Consider the following 13,222-nt stretch of genomic DNA (forward strand, 5'->3'; position numbering starts at 1 on the left):
CACACAGGGGTTGTGGGAAAAGCCATTAGACAAAGCAAGTTTTCAGACAGAACCTTTATCGAGGACCAGGGACCACAATTGCAATTTTGAAATATGCTCCCTCTGCAAAAGTCCTGAAGTCAATACATTAGTTTAAAAGGACATGAAAAGATTCTTTATCCTGCCAGTTCGAACGTATGTGCTTCCCCAGCAAGCCCATAAAAGGGGCCTAGAGGCCACTTCAGAGAATATTCTGCCATGGCCAAAGCCCACTCCACAAAAGCTGTAATTCTTTTTTATCTTCTGCACAAAACATCAATTCATGTTACACTGCACAATGCCAGTTAAACTGTGTTTTAAATACACCATGGTCAATTCATACTCCATGGAACACTCTCATCATTAAAAAGGTACTTGAAGTTTAAGTTTACATGCTGCAAAGGTTATGCTCAACGCTCAATTCCTAGACTAGAATCAGAATTTCCACAGTTTCATATTTTTCAGAATATCAAGCAACTTCCACTTTTAGTCAATGATAAAAGGGTTAACTTTCTTTTCAATTGCCTATTGTCAATCAAATGTTCCCACTCAAATTCCTATATTTAAATGCCCGGGTTCAAGTGCTTGCTCCACTTCCAAGTCCAATTTCTTGCCAATGCATATCCCAGGAGGCAGCAGGTGATGGCTCAAGTAGTTGGGTCCCTGCCACCCATGTGTGAGACTCAGATCAAGTTCCCAGCTCCAGGCTTTGGCCTGGCCCAGCCCTAGCTCTAGTGACCATCTGGGGAATAAACCAGTGGATAGAAGGTCTATGCCTGTGTGTGTCCACCTTTCAAATAAAATAAACAATTTAATGATTTATTTAGCATAATGACTGATATCCTAGACATAAGTAATAACAACACAACATTGACTAATAAAGGAATTTAGATCTTCAAAGATCCTCAAACGTGGGGTGGGCACTGGCTAAGCGACTGCAGTCAGGATACACATGTACCGTATCAAAGTGGCTGAGTTTGAGTGTCAGCTCTGCTCCTGATGCACTCAGGGAACCAATGGTGACAGCTGAAGCAGGTGGGTTCCCGCTACCCATGTGGGAGACTCGGACTGAGTTCCTAGTTCCCTGTCTTGACCTGGTCCAGCCCCAGCCCTTGTACATGTCTGAAGACTGAACTAGCAGATACGAGCTCAGTCTGCCTCTCTCTGTCTCTGTCTGTCTCTCTCCCACCCCCTCTCTCTCCCCCCTCCCTCCTTCCCTCTCTTTGCCTCATTAACTAATTTTAAAAGCATCCTCAAAACATGATGTGATTTCTGCTACCTGTCAGCAGCTGGGGAAATCTAAGTCTTCGCGATGAATTGCCCCAAGGTTCCACCCCATCCTGATGGTACTCAGGCTGCAAAGCCAATTTTTCCCAAGACTAAGTCTGAATGTGTCACATAACAGCTGATAAATGCTGATGGGGAGACTGCCAACTTGTCCAGAGATAAAAAAAAAAAAATACTGCTACCCTTGAGTGATGGGTGGAAATCTAAATAACACAGAGAGACCAACCCTCAGAACAGGAGACCAGTACCGCCACACTTACCCGGAAGAGCAGTAATTCAGGGTCTGCTCAATGGGCAATACTAAATAGAACAAATGGAAAAAACCATGGTGCATGAAGAAATTTTCACATGCAGACACATCTTCCTTTTCTTCTATCAAGTTCCGTTTATGGCATTTAAACTTTCACATTTGATACCTCTGGGAGCCAAGGACCTCTTTCTTGACACAGTTACAGGAGTACAGGGGGCTTTTCCCTAGCAGAACGGTGATTTCACAGAGTTTGCTCATGTGTGAGTAGAGTCCAACAACTTCAATAATAGAACTCTGCTCCTAGCTGCTACAAGGAGTAGCCTAGAGCAATGCCTCTCTTCTTTTTATTTGGATGCTGAGGACCCCTCCGGTGTGTCTGATCTGTCCATGTACCTATTCATTCAGTCTAGCCCAAGCCACAGGCTTCATGAGCCATGTTTCAGTGTAGACAGCCGTTATATTTATACTCTTTAATCATCATTTGTTACCTACAACACATGATTCTTTACTGTAAGCACTTGAGTATCTGCTAAACTTATTATTTCAATTGTGGACATCAACATCACCTATCACATAAGCATGAATAGGAATTCTCCTCCATTCCTCTCCTCTTCATCTTCCAAACCCATCAATTACTTAGTTCTATGATTCTACCCCTTCAAATAGTTTCCAAGGTGTTGCTTCTGCTTCCTTTCCTGTCTTCCGATCCCCCGCCCCTCTGCCTTAGATGAGTAGGCTCTCATGACCTGCTGTTATCTTCTAGCCCACCTGCCCCAGCCTCTCCCAACCCAGCCACCTTTGATATCCTGCCACTAATTTCATACATATCCCACTTCACTGAATCACTTCCAAGAACAAGAAATCAGAACCTCATTTCATTTGCTGCATTAAGTTCAAACTCCTCTGCCAGATCTCAGTGACCCTCCAAATCCGCCTTCCCCATGGCTGTCCAACTGTCCTCCTTATTTCTTTTTAAATATATATTTATTTGAATGGTGAAGAGGAGTAGGGTGGAGGGAGGGAAACAGGCAGAGGGAGAGGGAGAGACAAAGAGAGGTCTTCCATTGATGGTTCATGCCCCAAATGCCCGCAACAGCAAGGGCTGGGCCGGGGAACTCCAGGTAGGTCTCCCATGTGGGCAGACACACCCACCTCCAGCACCCACAACAGCCACCCCCAACATCCTTTCATACTGACCTTCAGCAAAACTGGATGCATTTTGGCCTTTCCGACACATCCCACAATGGCCACCTGCATTCTTTCCTTATGTCGGTCTCTGTCTCTGTCACCTCTGCACCTACCACAAACCCTGAGTTCGTGCCACAGAGTATGTCTATGCGCCTTCCCCGGGTCCACATCAGGTTCTGCTTTTCACTGAGAAACTCTTCCTGAACTCCCATCCCCAGCCGTCTCTCATCCTCTCATCATCCACTGAACCCGAGTTAGCACAAAGTTTAGGCACAGTACTCCTTATTGTAAAAGTATATATTTTTTTCCTTTTTGCAATCACTACATGCTTTAGGGAGAGATGCTTTGAAACTCTACAAGAATCTTGTCTCTGCTTACATTTTTATCAACTAATTCTCAACTCCCAAAATCCACTTTCACCCACAAACCCATTCATTAGTGGAATGTTCCTTGGCAATTACTGCTATAGTTTTTGTTTAAAGATTTATTTATTGATTTGAAAGTCATAGTTACACAGGGAGAGAAAGTGAGGCAGAAAGAGAGAGAGAGAGAAAGAGGTCTTCCATCCACTGGTTCATTTCCCAATTGGCCACAATGGCCAGAGCTGCGCCTATCCGAAGCCAGGAACCTGGAGCTTCTTCTGGGTCTCCCACGTGAGTGCAGGGGCCCAAGGACTTGGGCCATCTTCTACTGTTTTCCCAGGCCACAGCAGAGAGCTGGATCAGAAGTGAAGCAGCTGGGATTTGAACCGGCGCTGCTATGGGTTCTAATGGTGCTTTTATACTTCCATCATTCCTTTATTTATTATTTGGAATAATTCACTAATAGAGTTGTTCCCTTCCTCTGGTTTATTTATTCAGTTACTTACATCACTGTGGACTAATGAATATTTTATTGTTTGGGTTATAATCCAATGTTTATTATTCAAGTAGATCTAACTCTCAGCTAGATTTTATACCACTTCAAAGCAGACGGCAAAGTCTTGAATGTCTTAATCGGTGTAAAAGGCAATGATGGACACATAGTATGTGTCTGATTCATTCATCCAACAAATTATTTTTAGGGTATGGTCTTAGAATACAATTACAACAACAGGGGTAGGTGTTTGGCCTGCTGGTTAAGACCTGGATAAGATGTCCATGCCAGGGTGGACACTGTGGTTAAGGCACCACCTGGAACACATGCATCTCAAGTCAGAGTGCCTGGGGTTGACTTCTGCCTCTGATTCCAGTCCTGTTTCCTGGTAATGTGCACCATGGAAGTGCACATTACCAAATGGGAGAGTCTCATTCTCTCTCTCCCTCCACCCCCATGTCTCTGCCTCTCAAAATTTAAAATTTAAAAATTTTAAAAAAATAAAGAATTTCAACAAATAAAAAAGTCTCTCTTTTCTAAAGTGTCTATAGCAAAGTTAGTCAAGACTCCTGGGTACGTCTACAAGTCTTTGATGAAAGGATTTGGAGAGACTAATGAATGGCCCAAATGGGAAGTCAGAAAATTCTATCTGGAGGGAAAGCGGTAGAGTAATAACAGGTAGGCAGGAAAGGCATTCTGAAAACCAAGCAACACTCTATTATTCCCCTTTTTACTTCGGTGCTCACTCTATAAAAACAAGTTCGTGGTGGGGAGGGGGGCATTTGGAGCAGTGGTTAAAGTCACAGCTTGAGTGGTTAAAGACACATCTAATATCAGAGAGCCTGGGTTTAAGTCCCAGCTCTAGTCCAGACTCAAGCTTCCTGCTAATGAGCACCCTGGGAGGCAGTAGATAATGACTCAAGTAGGTGGGTACCCAACACCCACATGGGAGGCCAGGATTGAGTTCCCAGCTCCCGACTTGGCCTGGCTCAGACCCAGTTATTGTAGGCATCTGGGGAGTGAACCAGTGGATGGAGAATCTCTCTCACTCAAATAAAATAACTCATTTTTAAAAGTAGGTACAAATAAAATATCTAGAGAAAACACTATGACACAGCTAGCAGGTACATACAGTCTCTACACATTTAACCTAATTCCTAAACCACAACCTCGAGAGAGTATGCTTTAGGATTGTTCCATGTAATAAACACAGACGCTTCCTATAGCAACTCTGTGCTTTACTAGGAACATGGAAACAGCAAAGATAAAAATAATCTGGAGAAGCCATTTGTCTTAATCCGGTTTTCAAATCCAATTTCATAGTTTTTATTCTTTCCTAGAGAATAATGAAGAGCAAGTAAGAAGCATCATCCATCAAAGATGGACTCCCCAAGTTTCCCTACTTAATTCACTATCCTTGTACTGCTCCTACTGTATTTTTGAAACACAACTGCTCTGTTCTACATGAGGTACTTCTGCCCTGCAAACATCCCTGGGAATAATAAATAACCAGGGCACATTTTCTGCCACAGATTACACTCAGCAACATTTTTCAACCAGAGCCGTCTGAATTCCAAGCAAGCAGAGACACATCTAAAGCATGCTGCCCAATTACAAGAACTGCACACAATAGAGAATCTGTATTCAGACACTTATTGCCACTCAGACCTGTTAATATTTAACTCCTACTATTGTTCTCAAGGATGAATAAGCAAAGTCTTTCCTGCACACACCTTACATCATGCACTGCCATTCTAATGTCAATGCTGCCAAAAGAAATTGTGCTCTCCCTGTTTCCTATCACCCTCGCTAATTAATGTCAGGGAGTCTTCTCCATGTGCGAGAGTATACAACAGACGCACATATGTGTTGTGTCTGTGGGCATGTGCACCAACGCACACAGAGTCATGAATGCAGTCACAAATACGCAGATGCATACGGATTCAGTCCCATGGGAGCACCCATTTATAAATACAGCTTGTTCCACCCCCTGGCGTGTATGTGAACACACACAAAACGCATACAATCCAGTTGATTTCCTTTCATTAACTCTTACAAGAGATTAAGACACAAAGCTTAAAAAAAAAAAAAAAGCGTAGACACTTTAGGGAGTCTGCGATTAAGATGAGACAGATGGGTGGATGCAGGAGAACTTCAGCACCACCCACACCAGGCAAGGGCAGACTCCAGCCCCCGGCTGATGCTGCTCCCGTTCCAAGACCACAGAGCCCCTGCTAGGTCCAGGCCTCGCTCCATTCACCAGGGCCGCTGCACCAAGCAAGAGACAGTCTCCTCTTCACTCTGCTGTTTGAGCTTACTCAGAGGCAACATTTACTACCAAATCATGTCAGGTAGAGCTCAACAGAGTGGGCAACTGTGCGATGGAGCTCACCAGAAAATTGTTAGGAAAATTCTATAAACACAGAAGAATTTCTCGGCCAGAAAAAAAAAGGGCAGTGGAAAAAAAACAAGCCATGTGTATTTTTAAATTTTTTTGTATGCAAAGATTTTTTTTTTTCCTCTGCGTGATGGGTCGTCTAAGTAATCCCCACGTGTGGTTACTGTCCTGAAGAGCTGACTCCACACACATTTACAGAAATAGCACCTGCAGGCCTTTGCAGTTCACAAAAACACTTTCGGATGCATTATCTCACTACATCATCTCAACATCCTCGTACCGATATTCTCAGTATCACTATTTTATAGTAAGGAGGGGAAAAAACTCCTTAGATTTTTACAAGTACAAACCCCAGGCCACAGGATCTGATAGTAAGTTGCAGATCTGAAATTCAAAACAAGGATATTTGCCATCAAAATTTCCTTTTCATTCCCTACTCTGTGAATTATATGTATTTTGCATTCACTTCTGGTTCTAGGTTAAAATAATAGACTATAGCAGCTCTGTTTAAACTATGTAAAGATGTTATGTGTTTCTTAATGAAACTAATCCTTTCGTTCCCAAGCATCCTCATAAAGTTCTCTTTTCTGGCTACACTATAATGCCCAGGTTGGTTTATCACCTGCTTCCTTTATTTCTCTTTTTAGAGATCTGATGTGCTATTCTCTAACGATCTGATTATTTTCAACCGTGTTCACAAATCTTCCCGGGTGCTCAACATTTTTCAATTTTATCCACTCTGACTTTCATCTTCCTATTCTTACATTTGTCACAATGGTTACACCCATTCTGGGAAACCTAAAGAGTTCCAGTTTTCACTCAACTGCATTTGTCTACGAGGTGCAGTTCTTAAATATTCCTCCCCACAGCTGCTATTATCAAGATCCCAGAGTTAAACAGAAGGGGTTTCCTTCCTGGTCTGTCAGGTCATCTTTGCAAAGCCAGTCTAAAGGTGCTTTGGCATACCTCCTTTTTAGCTTAGGGCACTCTTAGTGCTTTTAAGTATTTTAAGGTTGACGTTATTCTATATAGGAGGCAAAATATGGCAATGGCTTTAACACAAGGTCTATGTAGGGGCCACTGGAGCCCGATAACACCACCACTGGGAAACGGGAGAGAAAATAAATCACAAGATTACAGCCCCACAGGCCATGAGACAAGCTCCTGTTTCGGTACGTGCAGCAGGCTCTGGTCACCATCTTCAGCACCCACACAGGTTGGAGCCCAAGGGGCTATGGTTTGTGCCGTCTAAACAGCAGAGAAGCCAGACTTGGGGCAGACCGTCTGTCCTTGTTGTTGCTCAACTCCACTCTCCCTGCTGCTTTAATTGGATTATTTTGGAATCTGCTATTTCTGTCTCCCTCCTTTCCCCCAAACTGTCATGTAAGTACTGCAGCTTGCGATTACGCAGCTGCCAAACTTCACTGGGGGACGGCTGGATGTCAGGCCCGAGGGAAGCGGTGGCCTCTCTGGGCCTTCCCATGCTATGGAAGGGGTTAGGCAGCCACTGGTGACCTGCGGGCCTGAAGGTAGCCTGCTTTGCTTGCCTCCTTTTGCCTTCTCAACATCACCACAAGAGTGGGTCATCAGCTAAGCTGAACACAAAGAGAATCCAAATCCAAACCCCGAGTCCCATGTGTACTGACCGCATGAGGACAGCATACACAAGGATTGCTACTTTCCATGGGTGCCTTTCGACAGACTTGGGAGTCTCAAGGCAGCAAGGACATCAGGTGATGATTCGTAGAAGTGGAAGGAGGCTCACAGAGCAACCTACTCGCATCCCAGACAGGAAACTCAGAGCCACAGAGGATCTTGTTCAAAGCCCTCCAACCCTAAGGGCATGCCCCTTGAACTTGGATTCATCTCTGCCAGTGAGGCCAAACAAAGCACACACCACCAGCCTGAGGTTCTTGCTTCATTTCATTATACTTATTTTAGACACTCAAGAAAATCTCCACGAGAAAGAGCACAGAAGAGGGCAAAAAGGAGAGAGCAGGCGTTCGAGTGCACTTCCCAGAGTTGATGGAAAATGGAATGAAAACCTGAGTTTATTTTGGTGCAAAATTTTTTTGAAATCCATGCACAGTTTTTTTCATAATGCACAAATGTTTATGCAGTATCAACTGTGTGCCAGGCAAGGCAACAGTCTAAGGATTTATATGTATATAATTTTCCATTTTAAAGAAAGGGAAAAAATGAGGGATATAGAGGAAAGTGTATTTCTGAAAAGAAAACAGGAGGGACAGGGTACATAACCGGCAAATTATAGAAACTACCTTCCCCCAAATTTACCAACACATTTAGTGAAAACCCTATATAAATCACCAGTGTTACACCTCTCATTTAATCTGAGCATTGATCCTTCTCTAGGCTGCTTGGCATATAGCTGTTTCTTGCTGACTCAAAAAAAAAAAAAAAAAAAAAAAAACTTGACTTCCAACATGTTCTGTATATTATTGTACAAGTCTTATAATAGTTGTTTCAGGAATGAATGAATGATTCATTTGGGGATAAAAGCTTCATGCTCTCTTCCACCTGTAAATACTATGACATCAAAAGCGGTGATATTTAACATTCCAGAACTTGGAGAACTAATTAAATGCTTAAATTTGATAAATGCTGAGAGGGGGGAAAAACAGTAATTTTGACAGAACCACAGAAAATTTTAATTTTCATGAAGTTGTTTCAAGTTGTGAAGTTGTCCTTGGCAATCCAAGAGGGATTGGTCCCGGGACTCCTCCCAAATACAAAAGCCAGAGATGTTCAGGGCTCACACATTCATTGGCCCAGAATTTGCAGAGAACCTGCACACATCCCCCTGTATATTTTAAATCATCTAGAAAGCTTACAATACTGTACAATACAATGTCAGTACTGTGCAAAAGCTGTTAGGCTGCCGTGTTTCGAGAATAGTAACAAGTCTGTATGCATTCAGTACACACATAATTTTTTCTTCCAAATATTGTTGACCCACGGTTGGTCAACTCCATGGAGTCTGGACCCCGTGGATGGGGAGGGACAGCTGCGTTTCTACTCCTGTTATTGCTCCTACTTGGAATAGTGCCTCCATCAACCTGGAAAGCAGCATTTGTGTCCTGGGAGGAGGAGATTGGCAGGACTGCAGGGTCCCAGCGTGGAAAGACAAAACGGCAGGCTTTGGTAGGAGCCATTTTCCCCTGTGTTTTATGCTGTAAGACGCTGAAACAGCCTACCTTATTTCATGGAAGTTATTAAAACGATGTGACTGTTTCCACACTGATATCATAAATCATATTATTTATAAAACTTTCGAAGGAGAATGCTTTCTGCAGAAGCCTGGTCCATTATCGTAGGAGCTCTGATGCACTCCAAAATGGCTTTGAAAAGCTATGCCTACATATAAAACACCATGGACTCTTGAATCTCTCTGGCCTTGCATGTTTCATTTTTCCATGAAAAACACCATTACAGGTCTCAAAATAATACCGTCTCGAAGTAGTTATGAATTATGGACAACAGAAATGCAGTAGAAAAGGGAAGAACATATTTATGCTGAAAGATAAACTGGGGGCAGAGCTCTTATTTAAATATTTAACTGGAAAAGGCCCAAAGTTCCATAATGTACACTGTGTTTGTGTCTCTATGTGTTGGCTGGGAGAAAGCAATAGAAACTAAACCAGGTTTGTCAAATACAGAGAAAACATGCGAGTCCAGTACATGGTAGATGCTTGAGCCCCAGAGGAAAGCAGCTGTTCAGGGAAGGAGAAAATAGAGAAAAGGGGTCCATTAGTGACCATCGATCCAAAGCTAAAAATGTAGTCTTTAACAAAACCACGCTGAAAGCCAAAGAAGATCAGACAAAATCCCTGAGCAGGGATTAGAATTTAAGAGACCACTAGAAGCACCCAGAATGTAGAAGATGGCAAGAAGAGCCGCAACCTCACAACGCAAGATGTGACAAGTGAACAGACCATTGCTCTCTGGAACCTAAAGTTGCTTTGAAGTTAACTAAGTCATGCTAATTATGGTTGTGCACAAATGGTAGAATTACTTACATAATAAATCTCACTTGGTAAGGTGAATTATAGTGGATAGGTATGAAAAGAATATAATTAGTAAAAAAGTAAATTAGTAAAAATGAGAATGTTCTGGTGATCACTTCCATTGTTCCCTTGGGTGGTGTTTGAACAAGAAAATATCTCTGGATACCATGATAAAGACACCCACTCTCTGTTGAAAGTCAAGCAGGTTCATTTCATAATTTCTGAATGACATGAACAGTCAACAGCTGCACAATATTGAGCAGTCCTGGCAACTGTGCATTCAAGGTGAGTTTTACAATGGGCCTCTCTCGTTACATTTGTCATTTCCCAATCTGGTCCTGCTCTCAACAATCAGCCTCGTTGCCAGCCCCTGAATATCCTCTGGCACTTTCCATCTTATGCCTTCCAGATCAGTAAGTCTTTCTCCACTGCTTCTTCCAGCTTCTCATATTCCATGCACTTCACGCCAGCGTGGTCCAGTTCAGCTCCCTTCACCCAAACCAGTTACGATGGTGCGGACTGTGTCTCCTTTGGCACCATGAAGTCCATCAGCAGGGTTCTGCCGTCTGCCTTGCCCCTTCCCTATCTCCAATGCCCAGCACTACACTAGAACACGGCAGCCTCAGGAGAAGCATTTGCCAAATGAGTGATGACTGACTGCATGAGATTAAATTGTAACGACCAGTCACGTTTCTCACAATTCCAAAGTAACGTTCTGGCTCTGGATTGCTGAAGAGCTTCGGCACCATGAAGTCCCTCTGAGTCTCTGTGAACTGAGTTTCCAACAATGGCTCGGCCTGCTCTTGCACACGATGACAAAAATAGAGCAAGGACGCTCAGTGTATGGAGACAACTCAAATCGCCAGACCCCAGATCCAAGGCCACCGCACACATACATGTGGTTAAACAGTTCCTCTCCCCCACGACTCTGTGGTCTCCATAGGGAAATTTATTCTGGTAAGTCCTTGACAGTCAACGCGTCTGCATTTCTGCGCACCAGCCAGAGACCCATAGCTAAGGAATCGCATCTTCCCCTCTGTTTGAGTCTCAATTGATGCTGTAGCTTAGAAGGAAGCTAAGTGCTATCCAAATACCACATGTTCCATATGGTCGTGGTCTCACCGCTCTCATTACGGCTGCGCAAGGCCCTTTGTGGCTGCGCTCACGAGGTGCCGACTCTCCCTCGCCCGCGTTTGCCGATGCCCTCATGGTTCTCTCTGCCGCCATGAACTCACTCACGTTGTTGAAATAACTTACGGATGTGTACGAGTCTCAGTTTTGTTTTCCGATTCATCATCGCTTCAAGGAGAGTAAGTTATGAACTATTACACGAGGGATTCTCAAGCTAAACCGTCTTAATTAGAAATTCTGAAGTTCCTCGTTGACTGGAAAACACTGAGCTGTTCAAATGAGGCGGGAAATTAAGGCTAAAACCAAGGGTGTCTATAAACACTGGCTAGTTGCAGAGGAGCCAGTGACAAGCACTGGCTGAAGCCAGGCAAGGCGCCCTCTCTTTTGTCTCCTTAAAGCCAACTAATTCTTTCATCCCTTTTCCTGCCCCTTTCCAACTTAATAATGCAGCCAAAGGGTTGAGGGATTCGGAATTCATAGTTTTCCCTTAGATGGTTTTGTAGGATAAAGCACCCAGAATCGGCAAGCTTGGGCAGGCGAGATGTGTCTGTCTACCTTCTCTTTCATTTATTTAGTGAAATAAAACCTATTGAGAAATGAGGGAAAAGACAAGAGCCAAGTAGGGCAGCTCACATATGGTGCCAAGTGGTTGGGCCCCCACCCCCTCTCTCTGCATGGTTCAGAAGAGGTCTAGGAAGCTGGCCTGGCCTAACGCACTGGCTGTACACAGGAGCAAGGCAGCCCAGGTTGCAAATGATGCTTTTTGCTCTATCCAAGTGGCCAGGTGAAACAGAGTGTGATGACGTCACAGCCCTGTGGGACATGGGTCTCAGCTGTGAAGATGCCAATCAAGCAGTCCAAGCAGTCTCTTCAGGACTGGCATTATTCCATTAACTCAAATGAAAGTCATTCAGAAATACATGGAACACTACACACACACACACACACACACACACACACACACACCCCAGGAAGGTCAAAAGAAACAAGAAGGGGAAGAAAGATATTACAAGACTTACAAGACTGGGATTATACTATGGTTGGTGTCACCCTTTATACTTGCTTACTTTATTGTGATCATTTTCTCATGTCCCATAAGTGTCCTTATAGCAGCACCCCGGGAGATGGTACTGTTATCTAAATTTTACAAATAGAGACATCGAGATGTAAATAACTTGTCCAAGGCCGCCCCTTGAGAAAGCAGCAGAGCTGGAATGAGGGCCCAGGCAGTCTGGAGCCTGCAGTTTCATCGGCTAGGATTTTCAGGCTCTGCATCATATGGCGCTCCCGTCATTATATTTAATCATGTTCTCAGTACCAGACATATATATACACATACACACACACACAGATATTTTTAAACTGAGAGTAGTATAACGTCAGATACATGTTTAAGGAAGGCTTTCTTATTAAATATCTTTTTTATTCTTTTTAGGAAATGAAAAGATACATTTTCCACTAAAACATTATTGCTATCCAGTGATTTCATAGTTGTCTAAAAATTCTTGGCCAAAAAGGAAGAACTTAAAATTCCCAAGGGCCTTTCCATTTCTTCTTGATCTAGCATTATTTCTCCACTGTCAAAGTCTGCTGAAGTTTCAAGGATGCTACTGCACAAGAGGAAGGCTCTTCAAAACAGTGCAGTCAATGAATAAAACCTCTCCCTTTAAAAACCAAGCCAAACCAAAATAAAACATGGAAATAACATTTCTCATAATCAACTGGCAAAGACTCTTTGTTTTCAAAATTTCTGGCACTGTTAAACTGTGTGGAAGTGGACACTCTGACACATTGCCTCTGAAAAATACAAAACTGGCATGACTTTATTGAAAAGTAGTTTGGCAACAAGTGTTAAAAATTTTAAAATTTGGGGACCGATGCTGTGGCGCAGCAGGTTAAAGCCTCGCCCTGCAGTGCTGGCATCCCAAATGGGTACCGGTTCAAGTCCTGGCTACTCTACTTCTGATCCAGCTCCCTGCTAATGGCCTGGGAAAGCTTTGGAAGACAGCCCAAGTCCTTGGGTCCCTGCAACCACTCAGGAGACCTGGTAGAAGCTCCTGGCTTAGATCA

General features: G+C 43.4%; 1 protein-coding gene across 28 annotated transcripts in view; it reads right to left on the minus strand.

Moving 5' to 3' along the window:
• The window catches only part of ATXN1 (ataxin 1), a 451,593-nt gene that overhangs the window by 263,825 nt on the left and 174,546 nt on the right, over nt 1-13,222 (minus strand). The window lies entirely within an intron of this gene.

The sequence above is a fragment of the Oryctolagus cuniculus genome, chromosome 5 (genome assembly GCF_051225735.1).
Source record: "Oryctolagus cuniculus isolate XC-2025 breed Fujian yellow rabbit chromosome 5, ASM5122573v1, whole genome shotgun sequence".
Classification (NCBI taxonomy): Eukaryota; Metazoa; Chordata; class Mammalia; order Lagomorpha; family Leporidae; genus Oryctolagus; species Oryctolagus cuniculus.